This window comes from Mesocricetus auratus, unplaced genomic scaffold (assembly GCF_017639785.1).
Source record: "Mesocricetus auratus isolate SY011 unplaced genomic scaffold, BCM_Maur_2.0 Super-Scaffold_4256, whole genome shotgun sequence".
Lineage (NCBI taxonomy): Eukaryota > Metazoa > Chordata > Mammalia > Rodentia > Cricetidae > Mesocricetus > Mesocricetus auratus.
Window position 1 is genome coordinate 28,310,330 of NW_024429182.1, and position 13,585 is coordinate 28,323,914.

The 13,585-nt window shown below is 42.0% G+C and overlaps 1 protein-coding gene across 10 annotated transcripts in view; it reads left to right on the plus strand.

The window, feature by feature from the left end:
- Positions 1-13,585, plus strand: part of Sgms1 (sphingomyelin synthase 1) — a 242,644-nt gene that overhangs the window by 89,148 nt on the left and 139,911 nt on the right. For 9 of the 10 annotated variants that reach the window (XM_040745509.1, XM_040745527.1, XM_040745537.1 and 6 more), the window contains exon 3: positions 5,583-5,678. The exons of the other annotated variant lie outside the window; for it this stretch is intronic. The gene's annotated coding sequence lies outside the window, so the exon portion shown is untranslated. The remainder of the gene's footprint in view (positions 1-5,582; positions 5,679-13,585) is intronic. 10 annotated transcript variants of the gene reach the window in all.

Sequence of the window (13,585 nt, forward strand, 5' to 3'; positions counted from 1 at the left end):
CCATTTCAGACTTTGTAAATTTTATGTGTGTTACTTTTATAAATAGTTTGTGCTTAGAAGCAGGAAGATTGCTATTTTTGAAACTTCCATAAGGTGGGATTGTGCATTCTATTAATATGAACACTGAAATTTAGAATGTTGCTAATTAATACAACAGTTGTGCTGGGGTTAGTGGCACACGCCTTTAGTCCCAGCACTGGGGAGGCAGAGGCAGGTGGTTCTCTGTGAGTTCGAGGCTAGCCTGGTCTACAGAGTGAGTGCCAGGAAAACCAAACCAAACCAAAACAACAACAACAAAAAAACCCACATCAGTTGTATTGTGTGTGGCATCCAATATGGCTCCTGGGTTGCACCTGACTGAGACAGCAAGGGGATGAAGAAAAGACAAAACTCAGACACATAGAAAAGCTGGCGTCATGTTTTTTTTTTTCCTCTGATGGAAAAACTAGTATCCTGGAAGCTCAGTATGTTTATTATATACAGTTGAATGAAGCAGCCCGATGACCGCCGAACACAGAGGAGTTGTATTACACAATGAAAACAAGGTAGCAGCTTTATAGTATAGACTTAGATCTAGGAGGCAGGTGCATCTACTCTTGGTAGGGGCAGTGTCTAGGCATAAATATGGGATTGGGGAAGCTATGGTGGACATTTTCTGTGCACACTATCAACATCTACATTTGGATTTAGAGTAAGATCTTGCTATCCCTCTGAGCCTCAGGGATTGGGGGACTCTGTCATTTTCCATGTGGCTGAGGGGTTAGAGTCCTTGACATGGCTGTACCCATGTCAACAAAACATATTCATTCAAGGCATTCTCCATTCCCCACAGTTGTGGGTACAAAACTACATATTACTTAGTTTAAAATTCTTGTTTTGGGTAAAGTCCTTGTATCAAAGCTAAAATGTGCATACTTTACAGTGAAAGGTTTATTTATTCATTTTCTATCTTTGGAAATGTAAAAATTCTGTCTATTGCCCTGCACAGCAGAGTATATCTTAAAATGTTAAATGTCAATGGTTTCCCTGTTGGTTTTTGGTTTTCTTCTAGATTAAATTTTCCACATGAATTTTATATCTTTAATTTTTACTTGATTCATGTGTGTATTTCTGGGTTGTAGAAATTGCCCATGTCCTTGTCACAGTGTCACATCTTGGCGTATGTTCTGAGAACTACATATGGGTCTAGTTTATGGGTATCAGTCAATTGTCACATGAACCGAATCTTGTCGTCCTTTCAGTGTTGTCCCGAGGCCACCGTTGCTGTTCTGGGACTTTCCTTGTAGCCCCCTTGTCCTGTTAAAATTTCAGCTAAGTGTATTTACCTTACAGGTAGTGAAATGCATTGGAGCTCCTTGACTCGGCCACTTCCTGGCTGTGACATTGGGATGCTGCGGCATCTCCTTGCCTGTGTGGTCACTTGTGAAATGAGCTGAGGGTAACAGCGTCCACTGTAAAGGACGTGTGGAGATGGAGTGCTCATCCATGCTTAGCACAGCGAAAGGGATCATCACAGTTCTGCCTTTATTTACTATAAAGGTGGCCAGGTGCTAGGAGAGCACTACGGTGGAGCACTACGGTGGCGCACTACGGTGGCGCACTACGGTGGAGCACTACGGTGGAGCACTACGGTGGAGCACCGAGGCAGAGGATTGAGGCGTAGCACTAAGCCAGCCTTAAGCAGTGGTCACAAAAAAAAGTGTCCCAGGGGTTGTCATGCACCAGGAAATTAGCCAAGAGGAAGAAAGGAAAGCAGGATGCTTCACTAGAGAGGCTAAGGGTTTTCCAAGAGAGATGAATGGAAGAGCAAGTGGGGACCAGTCACGGACTCCATTCAATTCCTGGGAAGTGGGAACCCACAGAAGAATCTGTGTGGAGCTGGATGCATGTGGACTCAGGGAAACAGAATTCCACTGGAGATTCAGAGGGGCCTCTGAGAAGGTGTTCTGAGGATTCCTAGAAGATGGAGAATGCTAGGGCCAAGGGAGATGGGCGGGCCAGACCTTTATCACACTTGCTCTTTAATTCCTGGGCCATTTGAAGCAAAACCAAAGAGAGGTAAGGCTGCCTGTGCATGGACTGCATGTGCTGCAGTGTGGAGTTCTTAATTGGAGAAAAGTCTGCGGAGACAGTAGTGCTAGGCGACCATTGCGCTCTCTCTCTCTCTCTCTCTCTCTCTCTCTCTCTCTCTCTCTCTCTCTCTCTCTCTCTCTCTCTCTCTCTCTCTGTGTGTGTGTGTAGAAGTAAGTGTGGGTCTGGTTTGGGCAAGTAAAGGCAAGTTGTCTGGTTTCCTCGAATTACAAAGTTGTCTTTCCTTATAGTATGCAATGAAAATATCATTTTTTCTTCTGATTTTCCTGTCCTTAAACTTTGTTCCTGGGGTTGCAATTTTTCTTTCTTCTTGACTACTTTCTAATTCTCTGTAGATATATGTAGTTAGAAGTTACAAAATGATCGGGAGGCAGAGGCAGGCAGATATCTGTGAGTTCGTGTCCGGGCTGGACCCACAGCCTCCAAAACAATACAGAGAAACCCTGTCTTGTAAAAAACCAAAAAAAAAAAAAAAAAAAAAAAAAAAGAAGAAGAAGAAGAAGTTAAAAAATGAAAATGTATCAGAAAATGATTCACATGAAAAGTCTTCACTCCTGAGTATGTGCATGTAAACAGGAAATATGAACCATAACAACTGACTTCGTTGTTTTTGGCTGGAGTGCTTTGCTGTGCTACTTGGAGGAAGAATCATGGAGACACAGCTGTGTTGGGATTGTGGGCAGCCATGAAGTGAGGGTTTTCTAGAGCAAGGAGAGGAATTTCTTTGTCAATTCATCTGGAATCACTTCCATCCTAGAGAGCAGTTTGGATACTGTGGACTTACAGTGAACTGTGAACAGGTGTACAGCTAAGGCTGTACCAGAAAGTGGCTTTTCTGGAATTCTACAGACCTTATTAAAATGTGCTGAAAGTGTTTGATCCTACATCATCCCCAGTACAGCTTTCCCTCATGTGGAAGGCATGAAGACAAAAATGCAGCTAGAGCTGATCTTACATTTCCATATTAACACAGGCTCTCTGTCCATGAAGCCTCTGGCAAGTGGACAACAGGCAGCCAGGATTGTGACCCATGAGAGAAGATAGTAATTTGCAGGTCCTTTGTCCTGTCCTGGTATTTGGCCTGTATCTATTTTCTGCCACAGGAGTTGTGGCCAGCACTGGGAGAGCCTGTGGTCTTATAACATGGAGGTGGCAGGTCTGTAGCTCAGGGCTGCTGAGGCTGGAATTTGCACAGCAAGATAATGGAGAAAGAAGAACTCGAGGGTTGAGATCTCCATGTGGTTGTGGAGATGGAGAGCAGTTGCATCCCGGCAGTGAACAGAAAGACTTTCTTACCTTAGCCATGCTATCAACAAATTGGATCGGCCACATCAGCTACAGTAAGGACAGCACTGTAGATAAAGACCACTTGCTCATGGTAGGGATATAATCGAAGTGGATCCATCTTAACCAAATGTAGACCCTGGAGCCATAGGTGGTGAGATCTTCCAGTAATTTAGCTGCCACAGCTGAACTGAGCTCCCTCAAATTGTCTGCTTTATGACAGAAAGGAAGCTGTGGCTCATATTTAGAATGAAGATGAACCAGGTGAAACAGACTGACTGTAAACCAGTCCTTATGAATCTTGATCTCTAGTATTCTGTTCTGAAAAGACCCCAGGACTCTTTGGAGAAATGACTTCATCTAGAACAAAGATGGGACAGATTAAGATTAAGTCACAAACATCTTTTAATGTGAGAAAGTGAAGAAATAAAAATAAGGAAAAATAAATACATAGTAGGCAGCTGGAAAGGGCTCTCATTGGCTAAGTCTGAGTACCAATGTGAAGTACAGGAATGAAGTGGGAATATGTCATAAGAAAAGCATGACTCCGTGTGTTTGTAGTAACCCTAGCTGCTTCACTAGGTGAAAAAATGATGTAGAACGATGATAATGAGTAAATAGTAATGTGGAAAGAATGTTGGGGTCTGTGTGCTGCAGCTGTCATTATATAAAGTTTGTAACCAGAAGACATCAGGACACCTGAGGAATTTTCTTCCTCTCTCTCTCTCTCCTCCTCTTTCCCTTCTTCCCTCTTTCTCTCTTCTTTTTCTTTGTCTTAGGCAGATCTCTGGCTGGCCTTGAACTAAGGATCCTTCTGCCTCAGTTTTCCAGGTGCTGAGATTACTTAGGGGGGAGCATTGAGGTGGGACAAGATATTTGGATGATCTTAAAATGTTTCTTCCTAGAGGAAGCATTAGTTGCAAGGAGAAATGCCGTGATTTCTTTTTATTGAATGAAGTGGTACTACTTTGGGATCAGAATAGACCTGGTACCTTCAGATGTGATATTCAGAGTTTCTCACTTAGGGATTTTCTGGCTAAGCAAACAAGCTATTCTGATTCATGCAAATTACCTGAGGAAAGGTCAGATAAGCCAAAATGGAAATGTTCCATCAATTTAAAAGGGAGGAGCCTCATTCTTCTCTGAGTGTTGTGACGACAGAGGGCTACTGTGTGTGTTTCAGGTTAAAGAGAAATAGGAGTGAAATGCTTTATCTAACCCTGGGCTGCATCCTTAATTGGAAGAAGTCATTAAAAAATCCTTATCAGGGCAACTGAATATGGTCTGGATTAAAGCATCTGTGTCAGTGGTACCCAGGTTGAGTATCTGGTACCCAGGTTGAGTATCCCTATTCTTTGGAGATAGTTTCTGAAGTTTTTAGAGAAAAGGGGCCATGATGTATGAAACTGATCTTCATATGGCTCAAGACAAAAGTGCTCAATGAGTGTGTGGAAGAGAACAAGTAAATGTTCAGGGAAATGGGTTAAATGCCAGTAGGCAAACCCAGGTCAGGGCTACATGAGTATTAGGATTTACAAGGCAGAGGAGTGTTTGTGAAAAGGACACAGGTTTATTTGCTTTGGTATGGATTTTCTACTATAAGAATTGCTTTTCTAAGTAAACAGTTTTATGACAGTATCTCAGTTACTTTGCAGACAAAGGCATTTCTGCATCTGTTGGCTGAAAAGGTAGGACCAGCAGATCTAATGCAAGAAGAAACAATACTTATTCCACCTCCCAAGTGCTGGGATGCAGGAGCCACAGAGGATGGGGGAATTGAGCCCAAGGCTTTGGCATGCTCGCCAAGCACTCTGCTGGCTGAGCTGTGTGCCAGCCCTCTCATTTGTTCTTTGATACTTGTTAGCTGAGTAGTTTGGGAGCAAGTTTTCTAACCAATGGAAACGTCAACTACTGCTGCATTTAAGATATTCTCAAGACATAGTGTATCCTCAAGATTGTGAGGTTCTAGTGAGGAAATGCTACCAGTGCTCTTTGAAAATGAGAATGATTCTTTTTCCAACACTGATTTACTACTAGAGTTTTGATTGTACATGAAAAATGACTCAGGCTACACTAAAGAGTTTCCTTAATTTGGGTGGTCATTTCTCCTCTTAATGGTGAAGAGTTTTACCTGATTAAGTGAAGTTTCTTTCTGTGGTGGGCACTTTGGTTGACTTCTTTGTCATTTGCTGCCTTTTTTGTTCTAGGCAGAGCTTTGGTGGCTGAAGGAGCTGTGACCTTTGGAGCACAGTGCAGTTGGAGCACAGCAGGGTGTGTGTGTGTGTGTGTAAGAGATAGCACAGGTAAGTGAAACTGCACCTCACTCATTCTCAAAGGATTCAGGAATCTGAAGCTCCTTGTATTTCCTCTTGCTTTGCTTTGAGTTTGAGTGTCCAGCTCTGGTGGTAGTGAGAGAAATCTCAAGGAAAAAAGTCAACCAAGGAAATGTACCTGGCCTTTTCTTTGTTTGGGCCACCACCTAGCTCCCAAATCGTGACTAGGAGACTTATTTAGTTGAATGCTCAGCCTGGCTCTGGCTTGTTTGTAGCTGGCTCTTTTAACATAAATTAACCAGTGTCTCTTTACTTTTTGCCTCAGGGCTTTATACCCTTTCTTTCTGTATGTCCTACTTTTCTTGCTTCTTCTGTGTCTGTCTGTCTGGTTGGCTGGCCCCAGGCATCTCTTTCTCCCTGGTTCTCTCCTTTCCTTCCCTCTTCTGGGCCTAGATTTCTCCTCCTATGCATTCTCTTTGCCTGCCAGCCCTGCCTATTTATTTTCTTCCTAACTATTGACCAATTAGCTCTTTATTAGACCTTAGTCAGACCTTTATTAGTGCCTTAGTCAGGCAAGGTGAAACAGTAACACATCTCTTCATAATTAAACAAATGCAGTATAAACAAATGTAACACACCTTTACATAGTTAATTTTCCACATCAAGGAGAGGCCATTATTATTATTATTATTATTATTATTATTATTATTGTGTGGAGGGTCAGGAAGGAAGTTGGAGAGACCAGTTCCTCCATTAGAGGAGGCCAGCAATGTGGCTAGGCAGAATGACAAAGGCTGCCTACAGGAAGTAGCCTCCTCCTGAGTCATATAAGCCCCAGGGTTTTGGGAGATTCCAGGAAGGCTCGGGTGTCATCCAAGGGCAGTTCCCTTTAGTCCAGGTTTGCTGCCCGCTGAAGTCTTTATCTTAGGAGATTACAGTTAGCTTCCTTCTTGGCACTTGGCCAGTCTATGCCACTGCTGCAAACAGGGCCAGGGCCGGTGAGGTATAACAAAGACCTTCACTGCACGTTCCAGTTAATGCCATGAAGAGAACTCAGAAGGCACCAAAACCCGTCAATGTCACATTAAGGAATGGAAACAAAGCAGTTTCTCCATGGCTTAATTTGACCAAGTGTGAGTCCAGATTTCAGTCCTCCACTGCCCTCCATGTGCCTTCTGACTGGTCGCCGCCTACCTGTAATCTGTCTGTTGAGGGGGTCTGTGCCTGATGCCTGTGACTTGTGTCCCAGTGTGTCTGTCCCTACAGAGGGCTTTGTTCTGAATTTACTGAATGACAGAGAGAACATGAGGGTGGGGGATTCTTTACAAAATCTTTAACAGAGTCTTACAAGGGGAAGAAGTTACTTTATTGACCCTAGTGGCCCAGGAGAGCATTTAACACTACAAACGATGTTTTCAAGATGAATCCTCATGCTGCTTCTAGCATTTATGGTAGTGATTGGTTTTAAGGCTCTTCCATCTTTTTGACTGATTGCGATAGCATGCACATACACACATGCACTATTCCCGGTCAGGGGCATGAGAGAGCACATGATTTAAGATTAAAGCCATGTGCCAGGTAGTGGTGGCATGCCTTTAATCCCAGCAGAGGCAGGCAGATCTATGTGAGTTCGAGACCAAGCCTGGTCTACCGAGAGAGTTCCAGGACAGGCTCCAAAACAATACAGAGAAACCCTGTCTCGGAAAAAAAAAAATTAAACCCATGCACTTAGCTTAGCTTGTAAAAGCTTGCAAGGGATAGCTAAGACATAGCAAAATGCATTACCTTGTTCCTCTAAGGTGGATTAAAGGTAAATAGGCCAATTACACAGTAGGACAGCAGGCCAAGAACACAGTAGGACAGCAGGCCAAGAACAAAGTAGGGCAGCAGGCCAAGAATACAGTCTTAAATGATTTCAAACAATATTTTTAACCTAACTGCAAGGTCCAGCAAAAGTTCAGATTTTTTGGGTCAAGAGATATCTTCAGAAAAATGTATCCACCTTAGAATATAAAAATTAGCTGCATGACCTAAATAGTGTTTTTGTCAGTTGCCAATCTAGCATAACTACTATGCCTGGGATAATTACTATATACATAAAGACAGTATTGCCAAGTTTTGCTTATTTTCAGGCTTGATAAGAATGATATATTGTATGTAACATTTTTACAACTTGCCCTTTTTGCTTGGGTGTACTGTGAGATTGTTGTATATAGTTATAGTGAGTCACCTTTTATTGTTCAAACAAGATCTGCAGTTAGAATCTATTGTGGTTCATCTGTGGTCTCACTTCCCTCCAATATTTGGTATTTTTGTTGTTGTCCTAGTGTGTGTGTGATAGTATATTCTAAGTTGCTCTTCTCGGTGAATCACAGGATTGCATCTCTCCTTTGCAGAACAGAGCTCACAATTTTAGATCTTTCCCTTCTCCTCCTCTCTTCTGACCATGGCTCATTTTCTGGCCATGGTCTTGCTCTGTAGCCCCGGCTGCCTGGAACTTGAGATCCTCCTGCCTCATCTCCTGAGAGCTGCATTAGTGTCTTTCACTCTTTCCATGCATGGTGGATGCAGCTTATTTCTATTTTGCTTATTGGAATATAGTTGAACATTTTTTTCCATTTGCCAATCTCCATTATTTTAGATTGAAGTTTCTGTTGGTTTATATCCTTATTCAGTTTCCATTTTCTCTTATGTGTTGAGTTTCTCTTCTAATAACAGTCCTGAAAGTGCTCTGTGGACACTTGGAAGCTTAGAAAGCTCAGTCAGCATTTTAGGTATTCCCACTCCTTTCCAGAATAATATAAAACTCATGGGGCCACTAATGTTCTTTCCAGACTTAGATGCTTTTTGTCAAAACTTATATAATTGAGTCACCATAAAAAATAGACATGTGAGTTTAGGACAGTATTTTTTTTTACTGTACATCTTTACCGTGTCTTCCCCCTTTCCTCTCCCATCCCATTTCATCTTTCCAGCTTCGTCCTCTTCAGAAGGCTCTTTGCTGAGAGCCTCCTGGTTTTGGTTTCTGGAATGTCTGATTCTCACCCTTCCAGTTCTCAGCAGCTGACAATTACTTCCAGATGGCCTTGTAAGCACACTGCCCATTGTTCCATTACAGCATTTCTTGTCAGTGTTATAAGACACTGTGAAGTCTTTGTGTGCTGGTCCTTAGTGGACGGCTTCACTTACTCCAAGGTTATCTTGGTTGGTGTGCAGTTCTGTTGTTTTGCCTTGTTTTTAATTGTGCATTTCATATATCTGCTGATTTCCTGTCATTTATCAGTCCTGAAAATACCCTAGTTATTAGTATCCTAAGCACTGTCTCCTGTTTATTCTATTATCTGCTCCAGCTATGGTTAAATGAATGTCAGAACTTCTTTTTCCTCTCAGCAGCTTTATAATGCCTGTTTGATATTTGCTCTCTTTTCTGCTTGTTTTTGTCAACTTCCTCAAGACTGAACTTATAGCTTAATACTTTTCTCTTCTGTTGTATTGAATTTTCCTTTGAGATCTTACTTTTAATGATCTGTTTTCTTTTTCAAAAGTTCTGTTTCTGCCTTCAAGTCTGTAGGAATATGTTTGATGAGGTTTTTCTGCGTTATTTCTTATTTCATGTTTCATATTTTTAACCAACAAAAAATTGTTATTTCATCCCTTATATTTGATAATACCAAATTCTCTCAGTCTGTATTCCTTTTCCCTGATGTGCAGATGGAGTTTGCTATTTGTTAATAACATAAATGGAGTTTTTATCTGAGAAGATTGTAGTTAACAATGACGAGCTGTCTAAGTTAGCTGCACCGGGAGATCCTGGCTGTCTGGGGGGTGGAGGCAGGAGGATTGAGTTCCAACCCATTCCAGGCAGCACAGTAAAACACTGTATGAATAAAAAACAAACAAAAATTCAGCCAAGCATGTTGTCACATATTATAGTTCCAGCACTTGGGAAGCTGAGACATGAGAATTGCCACATTTTATGTCACCTTGTGCTACATAGTGAGTTTTTGGGCTATATAGTGAGACTTTGTCTTACCTCACCCTGTCCTACAAAGTCACTTGATAATTATATCTTGGAATCTCAAGGTATCTCAACTTCTACAGACTATAGGTCCAGCACCACTTTTTGTTTCCAGGAGTATCTTTCCAAAATTACTGTACATCAGAAATCTAACCCATGCCAATTCCTGTTTTAGGAGTACCCAAGTAATTGACACAAAATAAAACAGTGCTTCCTCACCCCAACTTACTGTGTTACACAATCTGTTTTCTGTTCAAGTGACGTTTTACCTTCTATCTAGAATCCTAGGCATGTAAGATTCAACTGTGACTCTGCCCGTAGAGTGCAGAAAAGAAAGTGCTTACTAGTGTGAATTGTTGTCATCTCTGTAAGCACCCTCAGTGTTCAGCATGTCTCTATTAGGTGTGGAAGGCAAAATGAAAATTTTCATTTACAGAATGCTAAGTTGCCTTGGGCTTGCTCTGAAGTACTTAAAAAATGCATGTCTACTATAATTGCTGATTTCAAAGCTTCTCCTTTTTTTTGTTTGTTCTTTTGCAAAACAAGTCCTACTATACCTCTTTAGATGGTACACAGTTTTGATAGATGTGTATATAATTGGGAATGAAACTGGGCTATAAGGCATGCTTCTAACCCACAAGATCTTTATCCTTTGCTGGTTACAAGGATGGCATTGTGGCGTTTGTAATGCCAGCATAACCTTAGAAAGGCAGGCACTGAAAATCTTGCTGGGAAATGCTGAGCTCTGACTGGAGGCTCTCCAAAGATTACCTGGTATTTTCCCAAGAAAAATATAAATGCTAGAAAGTTCTGCGGCTTTTCTGCCTGTGGATTTCAATTGGATTGGTAGTTCCTTATGTCTGTGCCCTCATAGTCTTGTATTTTGTTTTGGCAGTTCAGGCATTGCTGCTGGATTTTGTTTTCTAAATGGTTACACATGCTTGCACATATACATGCATACATACGCACATCACATATGCTTACATATATACATCATAGACATCACACACATGCACACAAGTACACATATCACACACACATGCACACATATTCATACAGCACACACTCATGCTTACACATACACATGTACATGAGTTAACTGAACATTCTTATAATTCTACACAGGGAGCTGGGGGAAGTGAGGACTGGAGAAGCTTGCCCGCATGGCCACAGTTCTCTAGGGAGCCCTGGCAAGCCTTCTGGGATCCCTGTCACTAGTGCATGCTACTTAGCTGTGGGGGAAGAATGCGATCACCTTTGCTTTGGGTCTGTTTGCCTGGGCCAGGTGGTTCATTTAGAGCAGATGCTGGCCTCCGAGTCTCCTGTCCCCCCCACCCTCTTTTTTTTTTTTTCGATAAACATGCTCCTTTGAAGAATGTGATTAGTGTGAATCCCTTGTCTGATGAAAATATTGTTATTCATATGTATACATTAGGCAAAACCATTTCTACCTTGGTTCACCTGAGTACAGTTAGTTTCTTACTGCTAACCTGGTCAGCCTAATAATGTAGCATTTCAAATGTCCATGTCTTTTAGGGTGTTGAAAACTGGGGCTTGCTTGCTGTCGTCTTAGTGACTGTGAATCTCCTTTTGGTGACCAGGCTCAGTCACTAAACCCTGGACAGTGCTTTGCTAAGTGTGCTCTCCGATTCTTAGGGCTTCAGTAATTTGCCTCTGTGGCAACATTGGTTACTCATCTCTCTTGTCTTGACTCTGGACCACCAACCATTTACACATTGTCTTATCACCTCTCTGTCTGAGACCAGTATAATCTAATGTGGGTATATAATATGGTATGGTATGGTATAGTATAGTATAGTATGATTCCTTCAAACCCTTTTGACTACAAGTTGTTACTGGCTTGCTAGTTCACCTTAAAAGTGCCCATACGATAGTTTGTTTATTTTTTGTTTTGCCTCTCCAATAGTAAGGTGCTGACAAGTTGGAAGCATGGTACAGAGGGAGCCATATCAGCTTTATTGGAAACCAGACTACCTGGGTCCCATTTGAAGTTGTACTCATCCTGTATGGTTCTGGTTAACCACTTAGCTTTTTCTCAAGCATGTTTTTCTCACTTCATAACTACTTTGATCTGTGCATTTGCCAGAGCAGTGCTTCCCAAGTGTTTTGGTTTTGTAGCTGCTTAAGAGTCTTGAATCTCTCTCTCTTTCTTCCTCTCCCTCCCGCCTTCGTGTGCGTGCGTGTGTGTGCGTGCGTGCGTGTGTGTGTGTGCGTGTGTGTGTGTGTGTGTGTGTAGCATGCTTTCTCATGGGCCACCAACTGGCTCCCAAATCATGACACACAGACTTCATATCAGTTATGAATGTTTGGCCCTATATTAAGCTTATCCCACTAGCTCTTATAACTTAAGTGAACTTGATTCTTTCATGTCCATTTTTCCTTGGGGCTTTTTACCTTTCTTTCATTCTGTAGTCCTATTCCATGTACATCTGCTTGTCTGGCTGTTCCCAGGCATCTCCCTCTCTTTCTCCCTTGTTCTCTCCTCTTGAGTTTAGATTTCCTCCTCCTATTTATTCTCTCTGCCCACCAGCCCTGCTTATCCTCCTACTGCCTACCTATTGGCTGTTCAGTTTCTTATTAGACCAATTGGGTGTCTTAGGCAGATGAGGAGAAACAAAGGTAACACATCTTTACATGTAAACAAATGCAGCATAAACTCACGAAACACACCTTTACACAGTTACTGTCATATTCCACAACATGTGTGCACATGTGTGTGTATGTAGAGGCCAGAGGTTGACATTTGGTGACTTCCTCAATTGCTTTTGCCCTGTCCTTTTGAGAACAGAATTTCTCATAAGACTGGCAGTTCCCTGACTGAGTTAGACTGGAAGGCCAGTGAGCTCCAGGGATCTCACTGTCTCTTTTCCAGTTCTGTGATTTCAGGCCTTCTTCATGGATTCTCAGGGACCAAGCTCAAGTGCTCAGACTTGCCAAGCAAGCATTTAACTGAGCTGTCTCCCCACACACTTCATAATCTTAAAAGTTACTCCAAAGAGCTTCATTAACATGAGTTATACTCAGCTTGTCACAAAAGCAGAATAATGGCGCCCAAGTTTGTCCATCTTCTCACCCCTGGAACCCGGGCATATATGTTCATGTAGCAGAAGATACTGCAGCTATAATGAAGTTAAGGATCTCCAGATGGGAAGAGGGTTCTAAATCATCTAGCCATGTATCTAAACAAGGGTTAAGTAGAACTGGGTCCAAATAGCATCATCACAGGACCTCATGTGAAATTCATTCCTTCTAAGAGTGAGACAGGGTGGCCAGTATCAGAGAAGGAGACATGAGATTGAAGCGGCCATTAAAGTACAGCACAGCCAAGGAATCCTGCTCTGGATATATTATCCTTCAGCACTTCTGAGAGGAGCCCAACCTTGCAACATATTGTAAGATGTATCATGAACTTGACCTCCAGAATGAGATGATATGTATGCATTGCTTTAAAGGCATCAAATTTGTAGTCATTTGCTACCGCAGCAGTTGGAAACTGATGAATTCATTTAAAAGTAACAAAGCCATTGTAGGTGAACTTTTTTTTTAAAGCTGTTGTTGACCAAGTCCAGGGACTTGTGTGTGTTAACCAGGTACAGGACCATAAACTACATAAATCAATTTTCTTGAAATACCATCCATCAGTTAGTGAGACTAGAGCTGTTTGTATTTTTGTAAATGCTTTTGTCAGGTTAGTTAGATTCTGGCTGGTTTTTCCTATTTGCTCTACTGTTAGTCTGTGGCAGTATTCTGTGTCATGCCTCCTCTGCAAACGCCATGCTTATATGCAAGAATGAGCACTGAAGAGAAGCCTTAAGAATTGCTTACTGTGAAGTAGTTTGAGCCATGTAGACTAGATAGTAGGGTTTTGGGAACACAGGGATCCACAGAACCATGGGAC